At 33.5% G+C, this 23,470-nt stretch overlaps 1 protein-coding gene across 2 annotated transcripts in view; it reads left to right on the top strand.

Moving 5' to 3' along the window:
- Positions 1 to 2,751: 2,751 nt before the first annotated feature.
- Ku80 (X-ray repair cross-complementing protein 5 Ku80) overlaps positions 2,752 to 23,470 on the top strand; it is a 122,179-nt gene continuing 101,460 nt past the window's right edge. The window contains exon 1 of one of the 2 annotated variants that reach the window (XM_089089793.1): positions 2,752 to 2,774. The gene's annotated coding sequence lies outside the window, so the exon portion shown is untranslated. The remainder of the gene's footprint in view (positions 2,775 to 23,470) is intronic. The other variant, XM_089089791.1, reaches the window with a different exon arrangement.

The following is a 23,470-nucleotide window of genomic DNA, read 5'->3' on the forward strand; positions in this document are numbered from 1 at the left end:
GATGGAGGAGTGAAAAATGTTAAGCCAGAATCAACATGTATAGAAAAACTCGAGGTGTCCAAGCCTGATATTGTAAACAAAAATTCTTGTCAAGAAACTGAAATATTGGACAGCAAGTGTACAACATCAAAATTTCAATTTTCCTTGCTTGTCCAGCAACATCAGAAGATCCAAAACTTAATGAGAAAAACCAGAGTTTGAACTATGCCTCAAAAGAATGTCACCTAGAGGAAACAAAAAAGGCTGGACCAACAGATTTGGCTCCCTTAACTCAAACAAACTTGATACCACTTAAGAAGCAAAAGGAGATTGGGGATGTATTTAAAGGTAAATTCAAGAAAAGAAGAAAGAAGAGGTGATCAATTCATAAATTTTTCTAGACATTGGTCCCGAAGCCCACCCGTTATTGAAAACCAAATTCCGCGGGCTTCGGCTATTAAGTACGATTCTTTTGCAGAAGCTCTCATTGGAGTAAACAAAAAAAAAAGAAGAAAAAATAAACTTGGATAGCCCAGGTCAATCCCACAATGATGGTAGTATTCATGAATACGAGTATCAGACAGTGGAAGATGGATATATACAGTTTTTTAAGAAGAAAATACGACCAATAAAACAAGCGGGAAAATGTCGTGTTTTACAGCCAAGACGCTGTTATAATTTTGAAAATGGTTATTGTGATAATTTGAAATGCAGATAGATCCATGATTTGATGTCCTCATCATCTGCATTAAAAATTAATGAAACCAAACGAGACACGTATACCAGGAGAGACATTTCTCCATTGAAAGTACAGCCAATATCACGTCAAAATAGAAGCTTTTGTTCTTTGACAGCACAAAGTAATCTTCAAGAACGGGTGAGTGTGGTTCATAGTAAGATATATGATAGAAATAGTCCTGGAGAATATTCATATCAACATTGTTACCAATGGCAAACCAGATATAAGAGGACGGAGGAAGAAGGAGGAAGGGGGGAAGGTAGGGAGAAACATTAAAACAGGATAACGATATAGTATAGGAGAGAATGGTGTCACGACTTTGAAAGGGGTTCTTGCACCAGAAAATATTTTAAATATCGGCAGCATTAAGTGCTGATATCGGTGCCCAATGTTCCCATTTGAGAATGTCCCATATAATTTTTTTTCCCCAAAAGGCAGCAGCTCAGAGAAGTTCTAAGCTTTCCATAGAAATATAAAGCTAACTAGCAACATTTTCGAAATTTCTATTCCTTGAATTCAAATCGAGTGAGCTTTCAGTAAGATCTGAAATCTAGCTAAAAATAAGTTTTTTTTAGACCAGTAGTTTGGAGTGAAATACCACCAAATTGAGGATACCACAAAAATTTGAGGATACTACTATTACCACTTCTGCTCTTACAATTTAAATAAATAAAAAGAGTGTAACACTGTATCCTGGTCGTCAAAGAGCTTAAATAGAATCTTTTGGGAATGATACTAAGTTTTATTTTTCAGGTCAACTTAAGAAGCTATAAAATTATATTAAAAATTATACTGTTTGTGTCAGGATTAAAAATTATTGAAAAATTCCATTTTTTGGCTTAATGGAGCTCTTTACTTTTCTTTCAAAAACTTGTTTTGTGGAAAACTTTTTTTGAATTAATTTAGTTCAAGGTGTGATGGATGAAATCAACACATGTAAACTTCTATCAGAAAATTACTTCTTGAATATCAAATGATTGAAAGTTATTATATGAAACATTATTTAGAAGTTCACAGACAAGCACTCACGGGGGACGGGGGCTAAAGAAGCTTTAGCCCCCCTCCTTTAAGAAAAAAAAATTGCGTTCTGTTTTCATATCTTATTTAATCTGCTAGGTTTTATCATTCATTCCTTTGTCCCTACTCAAAACCTGCATTCAAAGAGACTGGAAGGAATGCCTTAAAATACCGTTTTTTCTAAGGAATTTTAAAGTTTTCCGTTGATTGGCCCAGGAACCACGGCCAGTCCCCCTATAATTATTTTCTGAGTGCGCCACTGGAAGTTCACTGAATTAGGAATCCTTTCAATTAGTTTACAGGGTAATTTGTGGCAATTTTTGAATGACTTGAAAGGGGTAAACACAGCGTGAGGTGCCATACACAAAATGTTACTCTTGATTCACAGTGCAGCACTTTAATGCAAGAATGGCTGTTTTGGCGTATAAAATTTCAACATATTTTTGCTGCAAGTTTAAGCATCATGAACGTGATTGGACTGAAACTTCATTTGGCTATGCGATAGAAATAACTGAAAAACTGAATATATTTTCCAAATATCGTCCAAAGATAAATATTCGAAGAACCATTCAATCCATTAGGCGAGGGAAAATATTTCTAGGGAAATGAACATAGAAAGTAATAATAATATTATTCATTAGGCATATCTAGCCCGGCTAAAGCCTGCTATTCTTTTGAATATTTGTTATTGGCTTATAGGATTTGATTTACCCTAGTCTTATTCCTCCCCTGTTTGAATATGTGATGCTAGTTTTCTCCTTCTAACAGCTGCAATAAATTGTTCTAGTTGGAAAATTATTGCGATAATCTGCTTCCGTTTTCCATGATCCCTTTGGTGTAAGGCAAGAGTTAGCCCTGTGAGGACAAATTCTTATAATTCCCTTTTTTCAAGCGAAAATCATTCTTTTTTGAGCTTCGGATTTTATTCGCTTGAATGTCGATAGTAGGCAATATCCGTTTTATGTTTTATGTCATTGGAACTTTTAAATATGAAAAATGCTGGGATAGATCTTCGATAAACTGGAGTTATTGGTTTAAGGTAATATTGTTCATAAGGTACGTGATTCTGATGTAACAAGTTTTCTATTGAAAACCAGATTCCCGATTAAGAATCAACTCTATACTTTCTTTTAATGGAAACTAATTGACCTAGTCTAGCCTAGTGGCTGCCATGGGAGTATACCCAATGGATAAAAAGGTCTAAACAATTCTAGACTAGGCCTATTCTATAGAATGTAAAAATAGTAGGTAAAATTCTACTTTAGTTACTTTTGGCTATCTTGGAAAGGAGTTGGGTTAGGAAAATGAAACTTTCAGGGATGGATGTACATGCTAAGGTTTGTCCCGGGAAGGTACTTTGAAGTACCTACCTCCACTCATCCCCCCTCTATATAATGGTAAATTACTGCAAATTACTAGTTGTTTTTAAATCATATTTCATCCTATATTACTATCATAAATATAAATCACTGCTTACCTTACACAACTTCTTCTTTTAACCTTGTTCATTAAAATATATTCCAAAATCCTATTTAAATCCTAATCCATTTAATTTTAAAACAATGCTGACTTTCTTTATGTTATATGAAACCCGGTTAGTTGTGATGTCACACTTGCCTTATCAGACACCCTTACCCTTAAGGGTAGCAGGCACATGCCAAACGACTCTGTTGATAAGACCATTTAAACTGTATTAATTAGGGAAAGGATTTCACAAGAGAGATCAGTAAAAATAACCTAATCCTTTTTAGAGGACAAATTATGTCATAGGAAGATGTTTAGGAAGCATTAATAGATATAGTGCTAAAAACATCAGAATCGACTTCAGAGGACACGTTATATCACGGGAAGAGGTTTTTAAAATCCCCCTTCCCCCCAAACTCAAAATTTACAAAAATTTTATTTATAAGCTTTTAAATATTTCTAAAGAACTAATAGATAGAGCGCTACAAGATTCAGAATTGACTTCAGAGGACACGTTATATCAGGGGAAGAGGGTTTTAAAATCCCCCTTCCCCCCTAACTCAAAATTTTCCAAAATTTTATTTTAAAAGCTTTTTAAATATTTCTAAAGCACTAATAGATAGAGTGCTAAAAACATCAGAATCGACTTCAGGGGACACGTTATATCACAGGAAGAGGTTTTGTAAATCCCCCTTCCCCCCAAACTTAAAATTTTCCAAAATTCTACTTTAGAAGCTTTTTAAATATTTCTAAAGCTCTAAGACATAGAGTGCTAAAAACATCAGAATCTACTTCAGAGGACACGTTATATCACGGGAAGAGGTTTTGTAAATCCCCCTTCCTCCCAAACTCAAAAATTTCCAAAATTTTACTTTAGAAGCTTTTTTAAATATTTCTAAAGCACTAATAGATAGAGCGCTACAAGCTTCAGAATCAACTTCAGAGGACACGTTATATCACGGGAAGAGGGTTTTAAAATCCCCCTTCCCCCCAAACTCAAACTTTCCAAAATTTTAATTTAGAAGCTTTTAAATATTTATAAAGCACTAATAGATAGAGAGCTAAAAGTTTCAGAATTGACTTCAGAGGACACGTTATATCACGGGAAGAGGGTTTTAAAATCCCCCTTCCCCCCTAACTCAAAATTTTCCAAAATTTTATTTTAATATAATTTTAAATTTTTCTGAAGCTCTAAGACATAGAGTGCTAAAATAATCAGACTCAACGTCTAAGGACAGGTTATATCACAGGAAGTGGTTTTGAAAATCCCCCGTCCTCTCAAACTCAAAATTTTCCAAAATTCTACTTTAGAAGCTGTTTAAATATTTCTAAATCGCTAAGACATAGAGTGCTAAAAACATCAGAATCGACTTCAGAGGACACGTTATATAACGGGAAGAGGTTTTTAAAATCCCCCTTCCCCCCAAACTCAAAAATTTCCAAAATTTTACTTTAGAAGTTATTTTAAATATTTATAAAGCTCTAAGAGATAGAGAACTAAAAGATTCAGAATCGACTTCAGAGCACACGCTATATCACGGGAAGAGGGTTTTAAAATCCCCCTTCACCCCAAACTCAAAATTTTCAAAAATTATACTTTAGAATCTTTTTTAAATATTTCTAAAGCGCTAAGACATAGAGTACTAAAAACAACAGAAACTACTTCAGAGGACACGTTATATCACGGGAAGAGGTTTTGAAAATCCCCCTTCCACCCAAACTCAAAATTTTCAAAATTTATAATTTATATGCTTACAATATATGTCTAAAGCTCTCAGAGATAGAGTGCTATAAACCTCTGACTCGAATTGAGAGGACACGTTATATCCCGTGACGATGTTTTTAAAATTCCCCGTCAAACAAATCTCAAAAATTTCTAAAATTATGATGTCGTAGATTTTTATGTATTTATAAATATGTAATACAGTGAGTGCTAAAAACATCAGAATCGACTTCAGAGGACACTTTATATCACGGGAAGAGGTTTTTAAAATCCTCCTTCCCCCCAAACTCAAAATTTTCCAAAATTATACTTTAGAAGCTTTTAAAATATTTCTAAAGCACTAATAGATAGAGCACTACAAATATCAGAATTGACTTCAGAGGACAAATTATGTTACGGGAAGATGTTTTTGGAATCTCCCTTCCCCCCTAACTCAAAATTTTCCAAAATTCTACTTTAGAAGCTTTATAAATATTTCTAAAGCTTTAATAGATAGAGTGCTAAAAACATCAGAATCAACTTCAGAGGACACCTTATATCACGGGAAGATGGTTTTTTAATCCCCCTTCCCCCCAATCTCAAAAATTTCTAAAATTCTACTTTAGAAGCTTTATAAATATTTCTAAAGCTATAATAGATAGAGTGCTAAAAACATCAGAATCTACTTCAGAGGACACGTTATATCACGGGAAGATGTTTTTGAAATCCCCCTTCCCCCAAACTCAAAATTTTCCAAAAAGCTACTTTAGAAGCTTTTAAAATATTTCTAAAGCACTAATAGATAGAGTGCTAAAAACATCAGACTCTAATTCAGAGGACACGTTATCTCACGGGAAGAGGTTTTGAAAATCCCCCTTCCACCCAAACTCAAAAATTTCAAAAATTATATTTTAGAAGCTTTTTAATTCTTTCTAAAGCAATAAGAGATAGAGTGCTAAAAACATCGGAATCCACTTCAGAGGACACCTAATATCACGGGTAGAGTTTTTTCAAATCCCTCGTCCCCCCAAACTCAAAATTTTCCAAAAATCTACTTAGAAGCTTTTAAAATATTTCTAAAGCACTAACAGATAGAGTGCTAAAAACATCAGAATCGAATTCAGAGGACACGTTATATCACGGGAAGAGGTTTTGAAAATCCCCCTTCCACCCAAACTCAAAATTTTCCAAAATTTTATTTTAGAAGCTTTTTAAATATTTCTAAAGCAATAATAGATAGAGTGCTAAAAACATCAGAATCGACTTCAGAGGACACGTTATATCACGGGAAGATGTTTTTAAAATCCCCCTTCCCCCCAAACTCAAAATTTTCAAAAATTCTACTTTATGAGCTTTTTAAATATTTCTAAAGCTCTAAGACATAGAGCGCTAAAAACATCAGAATCAACTTTAGAGGACAATTTATGTTACAGGAAGATGTTTTTTATGTCATTGGAAGATGTTTTTGAAATACCCATTACCCATTGAAATTTTGACAAAACAACATTTTACCTTAATTTTCAGTTATCAGTTTCTTTTTCTCTGTCTATAGTTCTGAAAATGCAATTGCTGTTATTTGAGTAGAATTTTAAGCCATATCAATGTTTTATTTCCAAAATTTAGGAAATGTATTTGCATATATTTAAAACCTTATAAGTTGGGATTGATAAAAATTTTGAATCTGAAAAAAATTTTGTTGTACTTAATTTAAACAGTAGATCTATTTTTCCATTGTCCGTTTATATAACTAAAAAACTTTTATAGTTTATTCAAAGGTTTATAAAACCCAACTGTACGTCATCCCCTTACCCCTTCCTCCTCTAGAATCGGGTTGATTAATTGATATTTGAAAAACCTTATTGCCCACGGGGGTCTGTGTTTGGGGGGAGGGGGGATTTTCAGTGAGGGTCTTTCCCGGGGGGGGGGGGGGTCGTTTCTGCGGGGAGGTCTTTTCCGGGGGGGATTTTCCGGCGGGTATTCGCCAAGAACCACAAATTTGATGGTCTGAGTTTTATTAAAATCTTTTACTTTTAGGGGTTGTTTCACCTTTTACGAAACTCAGACAAATTTGTTACACAGGCAATTTATCAACCAGATTTTAGAGTATTATTCCGGTGCAACACGTTGCAACGAAATGGTCAGCTTAGATTAGTATAAGCAGGGGCACCGCGAGCAGGTCGCTGACCACCGCGCGCCCCCCCCCCCCCCCCCCGCTATCAAATCTCCTTTCAACTAACCTTCACACCCTCGAAAGAAAATTTCTATATAAGTTCCAGCATTTTCTAAATAATTTGAATTATGGATGTAAAAAAGAAAAGCAAAAATTTTCAACATTATAGGATTAAGATATTTGAATATGTTTTATGTGGTTACCCAACTCAAAATTTTAAGGGGTTTCCAAAAAAAATAATCAAAACGAATATATATTATTCAGTACTTGTGCATTATAAATATCCCACCACTATAGACTGTACGAGGAAACCAGACAAACGGGTATTTGTTAGACAAATGGATAGCAAAGCGTGATTTCTTATTGCGTTTACAATATTTAAACTGTGGTTTTTTTGGGTTTAGGGAGGGAAAAAGGTACCTGGGTTAGGTTACATATTTAATATATGCTCTGCTTTTCCCCCCCCCCCCGCATGGGCCCATCGATCTACAACATATGTTTATAAACTATTATATTTTAATAATATTTTATTTTATTTAATTACAAGTAAAAAAACTTAAATTCTTTCTTGTATAGTGGTGTATTATTTATAATGAACAAGTACCGAATAATCTATAGTCAAATATGTACTTCTGCCCCTCTCTCCCCCTCCCTATTTACACTTTAATAACGTCTCATAGCTTCAAGAATGAAGATTGCTACACTAAACTATTTGGACAAAAACATTTGAATTGCTTTAAGAACAAATGGGGTTAGATACTGTAAATTGCCAAATTTTCTGTTACAACGTTTTAAACATTAATTAGTAAATAATACCCATAAAAAACAAAGTAGTTGGGGTTATAAAGCTCCGATATATATTTCATGAAATGGTGCATTCTCGAGGAGATTGAATATTTTTTTTGAAATAGTGCTCTGCCAGATATCCTTCCATATGTTCTTCCCTTCTGCCATATCTGGGTATATTGTCTCGAACGTCACGCCAGTGTCTTTTGATGTTTTGTGTGTGAGCACCTGTTGCAGGGTCAACAAAATTTATGCTGTTTTTGACGTGTAAATGCTGATATCCCTGGCTAGCCAGGCAATCGTAGGCCCTCCAACAGTCGCTGATAATTGATGTCCCTGGCAGGATTCTGTTTTGGATAATTCCCAACAACGTGGCACTACTTCTATCCGGCACAGAAACCATAAATGAATTACCAGGTCCTCGCTCTATTCCACCAAATACCCATTTACCCTTGACAATCTGACCACTATTATATTTACGCTTCCCAAATTGGGCTTCATCTATCTCAACAATGACTCCTTCTCCTCCCAAAGGAGCGAAGTTTGAATGACATATGTACATACAAACCTCTCTGCAGAACTGGCTCCAATCCACAAAGGTTTGTTTACAACAAGTAACATTGTTGATCATGAAATCCTCCCTTGGAGGCAGTATTTGAAGCCAAATCATCAAAAAACGGATAGTTTCTAGCTCAGAAAGGTGTGAACGAGCCATCCATGTTTTGTCATAGATCGATTTTGAAAAAGTACACTTAACCTGAGAATATTCACGGCCACCTCGGATAGGTATAAGCCTAGACTTCTGGCAACGGAATGATTTTCTATATTTTACGCAAATCGGGCCACAAATATCACAATTCCTGCTTCTCAATAACATGCCATGGTTATAATACAACTCTAAGACTGCCTCAACAGTAGAAAATTGAAGAATACTACCACAGAAATTTATTTCACAAAAATTGCAAGACATTCTCAATAATTCATTTACAGACTGAAGCTGTAACTCGTAATATCTATTGCGGCTTTAATTAATTGTTTCATTGTTAAACGGCGGGAATAGTTGAACAAAGATAACAGTGAATTGGGTTATGAATATATTGGAAAGATAGGTCAACTTAGTATGGGTTTTTCCTGCATTTGAAATAGTCGCTTCTTAACAGTTGTAAATATCCTCGTCGATTCTGATGTTTTTAGCACTCTATCTATTAGTGCTTTAGAAATATTTAAAAAGCTTTTAAATTATAATTTTGGAAAATTTTGAGTTAGGGGGGAAGGGGGATTTTAAAACCCTCTTCCCGTGATATAACGTGTCCTCTGAAGTCAATTCTGAAACTTGTAGCGCTCTATCTATTAGTTCTTTAGATATTTAAAAATGATTCTAAATTAAATTTGTGGAAATTTTGTGATTGGGGGGAAGGTTGATTTTAAAAAACACTTCTCGTGATATAACGTGTCATCTGAATTCGATTCTGATATTTTTAGCACTTTGTGTCTTAGTTCTTTAGAAATATTGAAAAAAGATTCGAAAGTAAAATTTTGTAAAATTTTGAGTTTTGGGGAAGGGGGATTTCAAAAACATCTTCCCATAACATAATTTTTCCTCTGAAGTCGATTCCGATATTTCTAGTGCTCTATGTCTTAGCGCTTTAGAAATATTTAAAAAACCTTCTAAAGTATAATTGTGGACAATTTTGAGTGTGGGGGGACGGAGGATTTTCAACACTTCGTCCCGTCGAGTGCTTTGAAAATACTCCTTGAAGGAGGATTTTCAATACCTCTTACCGTAGCACCCTATGTTTTAGCGCTTTAGAAATATTTAAAAAGCTCCTAAAGTAGAATTTTAGAAAATTTTGAGTTTGGGAAGAAGGGGGGTTTTAAAAACCTCGTCCCGTGATATACCGTGTCCTCTGAACTCGATTCTGATGTTTGTAGTACTCTATGTCTTAGCGCTTTAGAAATATTTAAAAAACCTTGTAAAGTATAATTTTGGAAAATTTTGAGTTTGGGGGGAAGGGGGATTTTAAAAACCTCTTCCCGTGATATAACGTGTCCTCTGAAGTCGATTCTGAAAATTTTATCGCTCTATCTGTTAGTGGTTTATAAAAATTTAAAAATGCTTCTTAAGTAAAATTTTGTAAAATTTTTAGATTGGGGGGAAGGGGGATTTAAAAAACCTCTTCCCGTGATATAACATGTCCTCTTAAGTCAATTCTAATGATTTTAGCACTCAATGTCTTAGAGCTTTAGAAATAATATAAAAGCTTCTACAATAAAATTTTTGAAAATTTTTAGTTTGGAAGGAAGGGGGATTTTCAAAACCACTTCCCGTGATATAACGTGTCCTTTGAAGTCTAGTATGCTATTTGTAAAACTCTATCTATTTGTGCGTTATAAATATTTAAAAAGCTTTTAAAATAAAATTTTGGAAAATTTTGAGTTAGGGGGGAAGGGGGATTTTAAAAACCTCTTCCCCTGATATAACTTGTCCTCTGAAGTCAAGTCTGAACCTTGTAGCTCTCTATCTATTAGTGCTTTATAAAGATATAAATGATTCTAAATTAGAATTTTGGAAATTTTGTGTTTGGGTTGAAGGGGGATTTTAAAAACCTCTTCCCGTGATATAACGTGTCCTCTGAAGTCGATTCTGAAACTTGTAGCGCTCTATCTATTAGTGCTTCCTAAACATCTTCCTATGACATAATTTGTCCTCTAAAAAGGATTAGGTTATTTTTACTGATCTCTCGTGTGAAATCCTTTCCCGAAATAAGACAGTTTAACGGGTCTAATCAACAGAGTTGTTCGGCATGTCCCTGCGAACCTGCAGTGTCAGGGTACCTGATAAGGCAAGTGTGACATCAAAACTAACCGGGTTTCATATACCATAAAGAAAGTCAGCATGGTTTGAAAATTAAATGGCTTAGGATTTAAATAGGATTTTGGAATATATTTTAATGAAAATGGTTAAAAGCATAAGTTGTGTAATGTAATCAGTTATTTATATTTAATATATTACTATATTATTAAATTGTAGCTTAAACCCCGAGGTATTGTAATGCAGTTCAACTTCTATAGAGGGGGGGGGGATTATTGTAGGGAGTTAATAAAAATTAAATAAACAGGCACAACATTAGACTGTCACTAACACAATGCCATATAAATTTAAAACAAAAAAACAAATAAAAATATAGCACTAATAAAAAAAATTATAATTTTACCAAATAATATCCAACCATACTTAGTTATTGCCAAATTTATCCAACTAGTTAGCTGTCTGAAAAATCCTTTTAAGCAAATAAGAAATTATCCACCTAGAAAAGTAAATAAAATTTAAAAGAAAAACAGTTTTAGGTAAAATTCTACTTTAGCTACTTTTGGCTACTTTTGGCTTTATCTTGCTAGCCAAATACAATAAAGCATGAGAGCCAACTTTGTATCTCTAACTAGGCAGATGATACTTTAACTCAATGCTTCTGATATATATCTAACTAAACAGATATGTAAATTCTTCATGCAGACTAGCCTAGTGATAATATCCAACTAGTCAGACAATTTTTTCTCTTAGACATAGCATGAACATCTAACTTGAGTAGGGACAAAGGAATAAGTAGAGTAGGTTTTGAGTTTTGAGTAGGGACAAAGGAATGAAAGATAAAACCTAGCAGATTAAATAAGATATAAAACAGAATGTAATTTTTTTTTCTTAAAGGAGGGGGGCTAAACCCTCTTTAGCCCATCCCCCATGAGTGCTTGTCTGTGAACTTCTAAATAGATTCGTATAATAACTTTCAATCATTTGATATTCAAGAAGTAATTTTCTGATTGAAGTTTACATGTGTTGATTTCATCCATCACACCTTGAACTAAATTAATTCAAAATTTTTTTTCCACAAAACAAGTTTTTGAAAGAAAAGTAAAGAGCTCCATTAAGCCAAAAAATGGACTTTTTCAATAATTTTTAATCCTGACACAAACAGTATAATTTTTAATATAATTTTATAGCTTCTTAAGTTGACCTGAAAAATAAAACTTAGTATCATTCCCAAAAGATTCTATTTAAGCTCTTTGATGACCAGGATATAGTTACACTCTTTTTATTTATTTAAATTGTAAGAGCAGAAGTGATAATAGTAGTATCCTCAAATTTTTGTGGTATCCTCAATTTGGTGGTATTTCACTCCAAACTACTGGTCTAAAAAAAACTTATTTTTAGCTAGATTTCAGAGCTTACTGAAAGCTCACTTGATTCAAATTCAAGAAACAGAAATTTTGAAAATGTTGCTAGTTAGCTTTATATTTATATGGAAAGCTTAAAACTTCTCTGAGCTGCTGCCTTTTGGGGAAAAAAAATAATATGGGACATTCTCAAATGGGAACATTGGGCACCAATATCAGCACTTAATGGTGCTGATATTTACAATATTGTCTGGTGCAAGAACCCCTTTCAAATTTGTGACACCATCCTCTCCTATAGTATATTGTTATCCTGTTGTAATGTTTCTTCCTACCTTCTCCCTTTCCTCCTTCTTCCTCCGTCCTCTTATATCTGGTTTGCCATTGGGAACAATGTTGATATGAATATTCTCCAGGACTTTTTCTATCATATATCTTACTATGAACAACACTCACCCGTTCTTGAAGATTACTTTGTGCTGTCACAGAACAAAAGCTTCTATTTTGACATGATATTGGCTGTACTTTCAATGGAGAAATGTCTCTCTTGGTATATGTGTCTTGTTTGGTTTCATTAATTTTTAATGCAGATGATGAGGATATCAAATCATGGATCTATCTGCATTTCAAATTATCACAATAACCATTTTCAAAATTATAAGAGTGTCTTGGCTGTAAAACACAACATTTTCCCGCTTTTTTTATTGGTCATATTTTCTTCTTAAAAAACTGTATATATCCATCTTCCACTGTCTGATACTCATATTCATAAATACTACCATCATTGTGGGATTGACCTGGGCTATCCAAGTTTATTTTTTCTTCTTTTTTTTTTGTTTACTCCAATGAGAGCTTCTGCAAAAGAATTGTACTTAAGAGCCAAAGCCTGCAGAATTTGGTTTTCAATAACAGGTGGGCTTTGGAACCAATGTCTAGAAAAAATTATGAATTGATCACCTCTTCTTTCTTCTTTTCTTGAATTACCTTTAAATACATCTCCAATCTCCTTTTCTTCTTAAGTGGCATCAATTTTGTTTGAGTTAAGGGAGCCAAATCTGTTGGTCCAGCCTTTTTTGTTTCCTCTAGGTGACATTCTTTTGAGGCATAGTTCAATTCTGGTTTTTCTCATTAAGTTTTGGATCTTCTGATGTTGCTGGACAAGCAAGGAAAATTGAAATTTTGATGTTGTACACTTGCTGTCCAATATTTCAGTTTCTTGACAAGAATTTTTGTTTACAATATCAGGCTTGGACACCTCGAGTTTTTCTATACATGTTGATTCTGACTTGACATTTTTCACTCCTCCATCAGTTCTATCTTTGAAATTTTTCATATTCATGGCACCAGGAGCTGCAATTTCAGCCTTTTCCTGTTCATCAGTACTGTTGGAAATAACCGGAGTAATATCTAGGCCAAGTTGAATTTTTACTTCTTCTAACATTGGTGAAACCCAAACATTGTGGAAAGATATTGTGACTTGAATGGTTTTTGCCTTGTTCACCATTTTAGTGATAAATATATCTGGGTTCAGGATGAAATTTCGATTCTAAAGTTATGTCTATCACTTAGCTATCTTATTAGTGAGTCAATTTGAAAATTTGCAAACTAATGTGAACAAGGTGAAGCTAAAAGTTAACTTTTAGCTCAAAATAGAATTTACTGCAAAATTCTGGACAACTTTTTGTTATCTTGGAAAGGGATTAATTTAGGAAAATAGAACTTTCAGTAATGAATCCAGGGTTAGAAACATGCTCTGGGATGGTATTGCCAAGCTTCTATGTTATTCCTCTTCTGATATCTAAGTCTTAGAAATTTGTCTACTTGATAGGTCTATACCTATTGGAACTTTGACAAACCAACATTATACCTTAATTATCAGTTTCTTTTTTTCTGGTTGTAGTTTTAAAATGTAATTCATGTTTTTTGGGTAGAATTTTAGGCCATATCAATGTTTTTTTTTGGTAAAATTCTACTTTAGCTACTTTTGGCTATCTTGGAAAGGGGTTAGGTCAGGAAAATGAATCTCTCAGCGATGGGTCTACAGGCTTAAGTTTGTCCTTGGAAGGTATTTTGAAGTTCCTACCTCCACTCCTTCTCCCTCTAGAGGGTCATGACCTTTAAAATCTGTGTGTTATAAAAGTAAAACCTTGCAAAATAGATCTTAAGCTTAAACTAAGTACAACAAAATTGTTTTTAGCTCCACAACTTTACTCAATCCCAATATATATATATATATATATATATATATATATATATATATATATATATATATATATATATATATATATATATATATATATATATATATATATATATATATATATATATATATATATATATATATATATATATATATATATATATATATATATATATATATATATATATATATATATATATATATATATATATATATATATATATATATATATATATACAAATCTTTAAATTAGGAAATCAGCCAACCAGCATTAGAAGCCTAGGAGCCAAGCTGGACATAAGGAAGCATGTCAAGAAAACAATTCTTACTCCATAATAAGCAGAATAATCATAGTTAACACATTTAGCAACCTTATCTTCACTTCTTTCCTTGTTTTTCCAGTTTTTCTAAGAAATTCATGAATTTCTTAGAACCTATATATTTACAGAGTATATACCCCCAGCCCCTTAATGTGCAAATATATACCCAGAATTGCATCCTGAATCTAAAAATAACATTCATTAGCATCGAAAATGAACTTTCCACCCATATTAGCCATGTGGTGGATGCCCCAGGAATTGCTTTTTCAGAACTAAAGCAAGAGAAAAAGAAACTGACAACTGAAAATTAAGGTAAAAGGTTGTTTTGTCAAAATTTCAATCGGTCATGTAGGTAAATTTCAGGACCCTCTAGAAGGAGAAGGAGTGGAGGTAGGTACTTAAAAATACCTTCCTGTGACATACTTTAGCCTGTAGATGCATCCATGAAAGTTTCATTTTCCCAACCTAACCCCTTTCCAAGAGCCAAAAGTAGCTAAAGGAGAAATTCTACTGGTTATTTGTCTAAATTTAGGAAATGGATTTGCAGATCTTTGAAACCTCGTAAATTAGAAATGAGAAAAGTTGTGAAGCTGAAAACACTTTTATTGTAATTATTTTAAGCATAAGATCTATTTTGCAAGGTTTCACTTTTGAAACACAAAAATTCACAAATGTCATCACAGATTAGTGCCTTCTTGAGGATAGAGTAGAGGTAGGTACTTCAAATTACCTTCCTGAGCTATAGGCTACTTGGGAAGGTGCCCAATGGATATTCTTAAAAAAATTACATTCTATAGAATGTAAAAATAATATCCAACCACACTTAGTATCAAGATAAAATATCATGCTAGACAGATAATAATATTTTTAAGACTCTTACACCTTTACCTACCTAGCTGAATATTTGACTGTCTATGCAATATACAGAATATCTACCTAGTTGGATAATAACATAGCTTATTGTTTTGGATATATATCCAACTAGGCAGATAAGAAGATTCTCTAAGCAGTTTGGGGTTAATATCTAACTTGTCAGATTAATTGTTTCTCTTAGGCTGAGAGAATATCTACCTAGTTGGATAATAATGTAGCTTAGTGTTTTTGATATATATCCAACTAGGCAGATAAGAAGATTCTCTAAGCAGCTTGGGGTTTATATCCAACTATCCAGATAATTGATTTCTTTTAGGCACAACATGTACATCTAACTATGTGGATACTACCTAGCCTTAACACTCCTGATATATATCCAACTAGGAGGATAAGTAAATTCCATTGGGCTATGCAGTTTTGGGATAATATCCAACTAGCCAGATAAATTGTTTCTCTTAGGCACAGCAAGAATATCTGGTAAATTTTTACCAAATCATATTATTGACTTACAAATAAAGTGAATATACCACTCAATGCCTTTCTTTATGCTCTTTCCAAAAATGATAATCCTTTTTGTTGTAAATGAATTTTAGCCCCAACCTTATATATACCAATTCAGGGTAAATATTTGGGTCAATATTTACCAAATCATATTATTGAGTTTCAACTAAAGTGAATATACCACTTGATGCCCTTTTTTATGCTCTTTATGAATATAATAATCAATTTTGTTGGAAATGAATTTTAGCCCCCACCCCTATATATACCAATTCAGAGTATATATTTGCACATTGGGGGTGGGGGGATGGGGAGAAAGTTTAAACTTACCTCTCATTTACATCAGAAATAAAATTACCCTCACCCTGATTATTTTGTTTATTATGGAGTAAGAATTGTTTTCTTGATATGTTTCCTTATGTCCAGCTTGGCTCCTAGACTTCTAATGCTGGTTTGCTAATTTAAAGATTTGTATATATATATATATATATATATATATATATATATATATATATATATATATATATATATATATATATATATAATATATATATATATATATATATATATATATATATATATATATATATATATATATATATATATATATATATATATATACATATATACTGTCAAATTAGGCATCTGGTGGTATCCCCAATTCCTGTAATTTGAGTAGAATTTCAAGCCATATCAATGTTTTTTTCAAAATTTAAGAAATGTATTTGCATATCTTTAAAGCCTTATAAATTGGGATTGAGCAAAGCTGTTGAGCTAAAAACAATTTTGTTGTACTTAGTTTAAGCTAAAGATCTATTTTGCAAGGTTTTACTTTTATAACACACAGATTTTAAAGGTCATGACCCTCTAGAGGGAGAAGGAGTGGAGGTAGGAACTTCAAAATACGTTCCGAGGACAAACTTAAGCCTGTAGAACCATTGCTGAGAGATTCATTTTCCTGACCTAACGCCTTTCCATGATAGCCAAAAGTAGCTAAAGTAGAATTTTACCAAAAAAAAACATTGATATGGCCTAAAATTCTACCCAAAAAACTTGAATTACATTTTAAAACTACAACCAGAAAAAAAGAAACTGATAATTAAGGTATAATGTTGGTTTGTCAAAGTTCCAATAGGTATAGACCTATCAAGTAGACAAATTTCTAAGACTCAGATATCAGAAGAGGGATAACATAGAAGCTTGGCAATACCATCCCAGAGCATGTTTCTAACCCTGGATTTATTACTGAAAGTTCTATTTTTCTAAATTAATCCCTTTCCAAGATAACAAAAAGCTGTCCAGAATTTTGCAGTAAATTCTATTTTGAGCTAAAAGTTAACTTTTAGCTTCACCTTGTTCACATTAGTTTGCAAATTTTCAAATTGACTCACTAATAAGATAGCTAAGTGATAGACATAATCGAAATTTCATCCTGAACCCAGATATAACATTCATTTGTTTTGGAAATGAAACTCATCCCTCCCTCCTAGTTTTCAAATATATTTACCCTAAATCATATATATACATATATATATATATATATATATACAATTACTTTTACATTATTTTAAAAACTGTTAAATTAGTTTGAAGAAAGAGTGATTTACCAAAGATTCATTGCATATATACAGCTCTGGAAAGCCTATATCTTTGCACATTAGGGGGTTGGGGGCAAAGGCTATTTCCAATGCAAATGAATACTTTATTTGGATTTAAGGTGAAATCTTGATTCTAAATCACACTAGTGCCTCCTTCAAGTCAAGACTTGTCAAAGAATAGAACAACAAGCCATGGAAATAAAAGTGGGACAGTACATCCCTATCAGCTGCAAACTAATGCAACATTACTGGGCCCATAACACAGTGACATTCCAAATTTAAGATTTAAGATAAGATTTATTGCTGAAAATGGCTATCACAAGCCCAAAAGGGCTGAATTCGCACTTTAGCGTCAAATACAGCGAAAAAAGAACAATAAAATCAAACAATCAAACAACAACATAAAATTATAAGAGGATAAATTTCAAATACGTAAAAACGTTAAAAACAAAAACAAAGTACACTCATCAAATTAGACGGCCAACGTAAAGTAAGCAAAAATGCCCCCCAAAAAAACACAAAAAAACTCGTAAAATTAACAAGGGGATAAAGTAGAATTAAAACAAAAACATAAGTTAGTTGGTGACTAATAAACATAAAATATTTGCATAATGGGCATTAAAATTAATAAATATGTGGTAAAGAGTGCGTGATGGGGAGGGGGGCAGTGGAGATTCAGTGGTTGAAAATGTCAACTATGTAAGGGATAAAAGTTCTTCTATATCTTTCAGTGCAAACTCTTATTGGGGCGAGAAAGGGGATTTTTGTTGTCACAGAACGCGGGAGGCGGGGTCGAAGGGGTAAATATTGACCGGGGAAAAGGGGAGTTGTTCGAGGGCTATGAAGGGTATTGTTTACCATCATTGACATGGAGCAGGACAGATCCAGCATGGACCTTAATTTTGCTCTGAAGTGTGAATTAAGGTAAAGGTAGCCTATGTAGGGGCAGATCTAGAGCTTTTTCTTGGGGGGGGGGGGGGGGGCGAATGTGACAAGGGCAGCAATAATTGCCCAATTGACATATTTATATTAAAAAAGAGTGAATAACAAGGAATTGGGGCACCAGAAAAATCTGGGGGGGGGGGTCCCCCCTGGATCCACCAGTGAGGCTGTGTCTATTTCTTAGCTGTCTCAGTTGTGAGTTAATCAGAAAATTTACTCAATTGTTAGCCTAGACTATGATTTATGGTTAAACAATTTGTTAAAACACAATTCAATTAATAAATTGGTAAAATTCTAGACAAACTACTTTTTGCTATCTTGGAAACTGGTTAGGTTAGGAAACTAAAACTTTCAGTAATTAATCCAGGGCCAAAAACATACTCCAAGAAAGTATTGCAAAGCTAATAAGTTAACCATCTTCTGATCTCTATGTCTTAGAAATCTGCCTACTTGACAGGTCCTGAGCATTTCTGACTTTTGAGGAAGAGCTAGTTTTCTCTCCAAGTTTCTTAGCTTAAGCTAAAATATCCTCTCTTGCTTTTGAGTACTTCCCAACACTAGTCTCAACAACCTAATCTCTTTATTTTAATCAACCTATTGGAATTTAGACAAAACAAAGTTATTCCTTAATTTTTGGCTTTCAGGTTCTTTTTCTCTAGTTTTAGTTCTAAAAATGTAATTCCTGTTATTTGAGTAAAATTTCAAGTCATATCAATTGTTTTTTTTTCTAAATTTAGGAAATGTACAGTATTTGTAGATGTTTGAAACCTCATAAGTTGGGATTGAGCAAAGTTGTAAAGCTGAAAATACTTTTCTTTTACTTCATTTAAGGAGAAGATCTATTCTGGAAGCTTTCACTTCAGTAAAACAATGATTTCTAAAGGTTTTCAAAGGTCAGTGCCCTCTAGAGAGAGGAGTGGAGGTAGTTACTTCCAAAATACCTTCCTGGTATATACTTTTGTCTTTAGATCCATCCCTGAAAGTTTCATTTTCCTAACCTAACTACTTTCCAAGATAGCAAAAACTAGCTTGTCTAGCCTTTTACCATTAGATCCATTATGTTAAAGTAAAATGTTCTAAAGGTATTGATTCATTCCAAATGCATAAAATCTAGTGTATTAAAAATTCAAATTTACAAAAGTTATTCTAGATTCCAAATGCTGTCTTGATGCTATTGTTTTTTACCTATTGAAAACATTGACATTTATAATAATATATATGAATTCAATTTTTCTGCAAATTTAGATTGCCACAGATCAATGCCTTTGAAATATACTACTTTTAATAAGTGATTAACCAACAAATGGTATGTTTTTAACTACTATTTAAACCTGTTTCCATTGATAGTTAGTTTCTGATGTGGTAACTAAAATAAGTTACCTTTTAGGGCCCCTTTAAGGACTCAAAAATGAATTAACCCCTGAAGTAATTACTATCCTTGGGAAGAGCATAATAAAAGACACCAAGTGATGTGCTCACTTGCTTCCTAGCTAAAATATGGAAAAAGGAAAAATTAACCAGTAGTTGAGTTAGGCAAATAGAACTTTTAGAAATAAATCCAGGTACTAAAATATACACCAGAAAAGGTATTCTTAAGCTAGGATCTCTTCTCTTTCCTTATTTCTAGGGCTTAGAAGATTGGATATATGACAGGTGACCTATTATGACCCTGGTCATAATATATGACCTGTCTAAAATTTTGAAAAAATTTTTGTCCTTCATTCTAGTTTTTCAATCTCTTTTTCATTGGCTCTAGGCTTTGAAAATGCAATTCCTATTATTTAAGTAGAATTTTAGGCCATAAAATTTAAGAAATAGATTTACAAATCTTTTAAACCTTTTAAGTCAGGATTAAGCAAAAGTATAAAGCTCAAAATACCTTTCTTGTTCCTCATTTTAGCATCAGATTTTTTTCTTCAAGGTTAAAAAGATTAAACTTTTATAACAAACAGATTATAATGGGCATTCTAAGGTCAACGGCCTTTGGATAGGAAAGGAGTAGAGGTCAGTACATCAAAATTAAGGGTCTAGATCCATACCAAAGATTTTCCTTCACCTAACCAGCAGCAGATCCAAGGGGTGTTGGAAGTGGGCAACTGCCCCCCCCCCTGGTGTGGGTGAAAAGTTTTAGCATTAAATATCTGTGACTTATTTGCAAGATCAATGCATGTTTGAAAAGGATTTGGCAACACTTGATCTGCCTGGCTTAAGTCTTATGGAATGGTCCACAATGTTTGGTGTCACTCAAAGGGAACTTTTAAGATATTGTGCTAATAGTGGTGACATCACTTCAAAACAACGTTTGGAAAGCTCAGCTGCAAATGTTACTGATATAAGCAAAACAACACATAATGAATTATTTGAATATTGCACTAAAAAAATTCTTGCACAAGTTCATCCTGCCAAGTCTAACATTGTGGTTGTTGATGAAACAATGGATGTGTCACACAAGTTACAACTAAGCATTGTCAATTGCAACAATTACAATTGCACAAGATATGAGGATTTCATTTCGTTTTAGGCCTACACACAGCATGATGGAAACTTTGATGGACAGCATTGGAAACTTTGAACCAATCATTGAAGGGGAAATGCTTAGAAATGTTATGTTGGATTTTCTTTGGTCTCTTGGGCTAGATTTGGAAAATTGTGTTGACATATTCACTGATGGTTTCAGAATATTCAGGTGCCGTAAAAAAAAAGTTTAAAAGGTTGCAAAGAATGCCCTGTGTTACCATTATATCTTTCTATGTCAAAGATTTCTTCTGTACAGGGTTTTAGAAACTCAATTCGAGTAATAGTTGCCTTTTTTGGTGCTTCTGCAAAGTCAGATTATGTTCTAACCAGAGTAAGAAAAGCACAGCTATCTGGCATGCCAGATTGAAAGGCACAATTCCTTAATGCAGTTTGTGATAGAGCTCATTAAAATCATGGAAGCTCTTGAAATCAGCAACAGGTGGGCAGAATGCACAACTGCAGAAAAAAAATTCTTATTAACTGCTGTCAAATCCTCTGACCTGACATTAACCATTTACACTCTTAGTGACTTGTCTGGACTGATTTTACTGCCTAGTTGGCTATTTCAGAAGAAGGGCTTGGACCTTGTGTCTACAGTAAGTCATGTTAAGGACTTTCTTACCCAGCTGGATGTCAAATATCAGGAAGGTAAAAGCAAGTTCAAAAAACCTTTAATAAGGTTACTTAAGTAGCAACCTAAATTCCTCAGAGATAGTCTCCAATGTGTAGTCTAATATCTTTGGTTCTATTAGCATTGTGGAAAATCCAGATTTACTTTGAGGAGGAATTTCTATACCTAAGGGATGTTTGAGGCTAAGAAAATTTTGGTCACTTAGACAAGACATGAGTCTCTTCCAGTGTAAGAGCTTTAAAAGAGAGGCTCCCCATAGCCAGATGCAGACAGAATCTACAAAGAAATATCTAGGATTTAAAACAATTTTTTACTCTGATTTTTTTTAATAATCCCCCAGGAAGGCATTTTTAAGGTCCTTTCCTGTTTCTAAGGCTTATGAAATGTGTCTTTACTTAATTTTGTTTTGATTCTACTTTTCTTGGGTAAAATTCTAGATGAGGGGCTGTTGCTTTCTTGAAGAATGATTTAGTTAGGTGAATGAAGCTTTCAGGATTGTTTCAAGACCCTAATCTATGCCCCAGGAAATTCTCTTGATGTATTTACCCCCACCCTTTCTCTTGTGAATGGCACTGATCTTATGAACATTCTTGTTGGTGCTATCTTGTGAAGAAAACACTATGATGCAAGTTTGGAGTCAAAGCTAGCTGATGATAGTAAGAAGAACCCATGGAAGTTCTGGAACAATAGATCCAATAAAGATCACAGCAGACATTCAGTAAAAACACTGAATATAAAACAAACAGAAGAAGTTTCTATATTATAATAATGGAGACAACATTTGTAATGCTGTCCCTATGTTACCCCAACCCAAAATTTTGCCATTATTGGCATGGAACACAACATATTCAATATGGACCTTAAATTTTCTTTAGTGCAAATTAAGGTAAGGTAATACCAAAAGATTGTACAATTAACAAAAAGGAGCATTCCAGCAGTTGTTTTGTTTGATAGAAATATTCTTCACAAGCAGTCACAATTTAAAGTGTTGACTGTAGGACCTGATGTATACCTACTGTGTGAACCTACTACAGGAAGCAAGACATTTCCAAAAATTGTTTTCGCAGCCATAGAAAGCTTTTCCATAAAGTTGTATTTCCACTTTGCATTTTACAGGCAAAATGCCAAGGCAAAATCAGACAATTGACAACCTCATTTTCCTGTGCTCTGCTGAAAACAGTTTTTTTTTGCATTTTCATGGTTTGATTAACTTTTCATTTTGTTTGTGAAATGCCATATATAAATTCCGAATGAGTTCTCAGATCAGCTCTACCCAAATCTAGGAAAAATGTATGTCACAATTGTGGAATAATTTTATTTCTGATTCTATATTTATTTTTGATGTTTTTCAAAGGAGCAAGATGTTTGTATTTTACAAGCCAACTGTGATGGAAGGTAGAATACAATGGCTTCTTGTGGAAAAATTCACTCTGAGTAATAAGATTTGGAAAAAAGGGCCAAATTTATACAGCTTAGCAGGAAATTTGCATTTTGGATACATATTTTACGCCTCATGAGAACCAATTATTTTCATTGCCCAGATTGTTTTCACTGTCCCTTTCTTATTCCACTTTCAATTCGTCCTTGCATACTTTTGGTCCTTCTTCCAATTTTTGTTTCCATGCTCTCTTACAGTATTGCTTTTTATAACCCAAAAAGGGCACATTTGGATGTTTTCCTATTTTAAAAATGAAAATAACAAAAAAAGGGTCTTGTCCAATGGAAAAACAAAGGGTCAACAAATTTCCCATGGAAAATACTCCCTACCCCTGCGGAAATTTTCCTCCACAGAAACCCCTCGTCCCCCCACCCCTTTACATTTTCCCCACATTTAAAATAACGACTGTATTTTCTTAATAAGTAG

This window comes from Artemia sp. Qi Xiang Cuo, chromosome 5, assembly GCF_049724085.1.
Source record: "Artemia sp. Qi Xiang Cuo chromosome 5, ASM4972408v1, whole genome shotgun sequence".
Lineage (NCBI taxonomy): Eukaryota > Metazoa > Arthropoda > Branchiopoda > Anostraca > Artemiidae > Artemia > Artemia sp. Qi Xiang Cuo.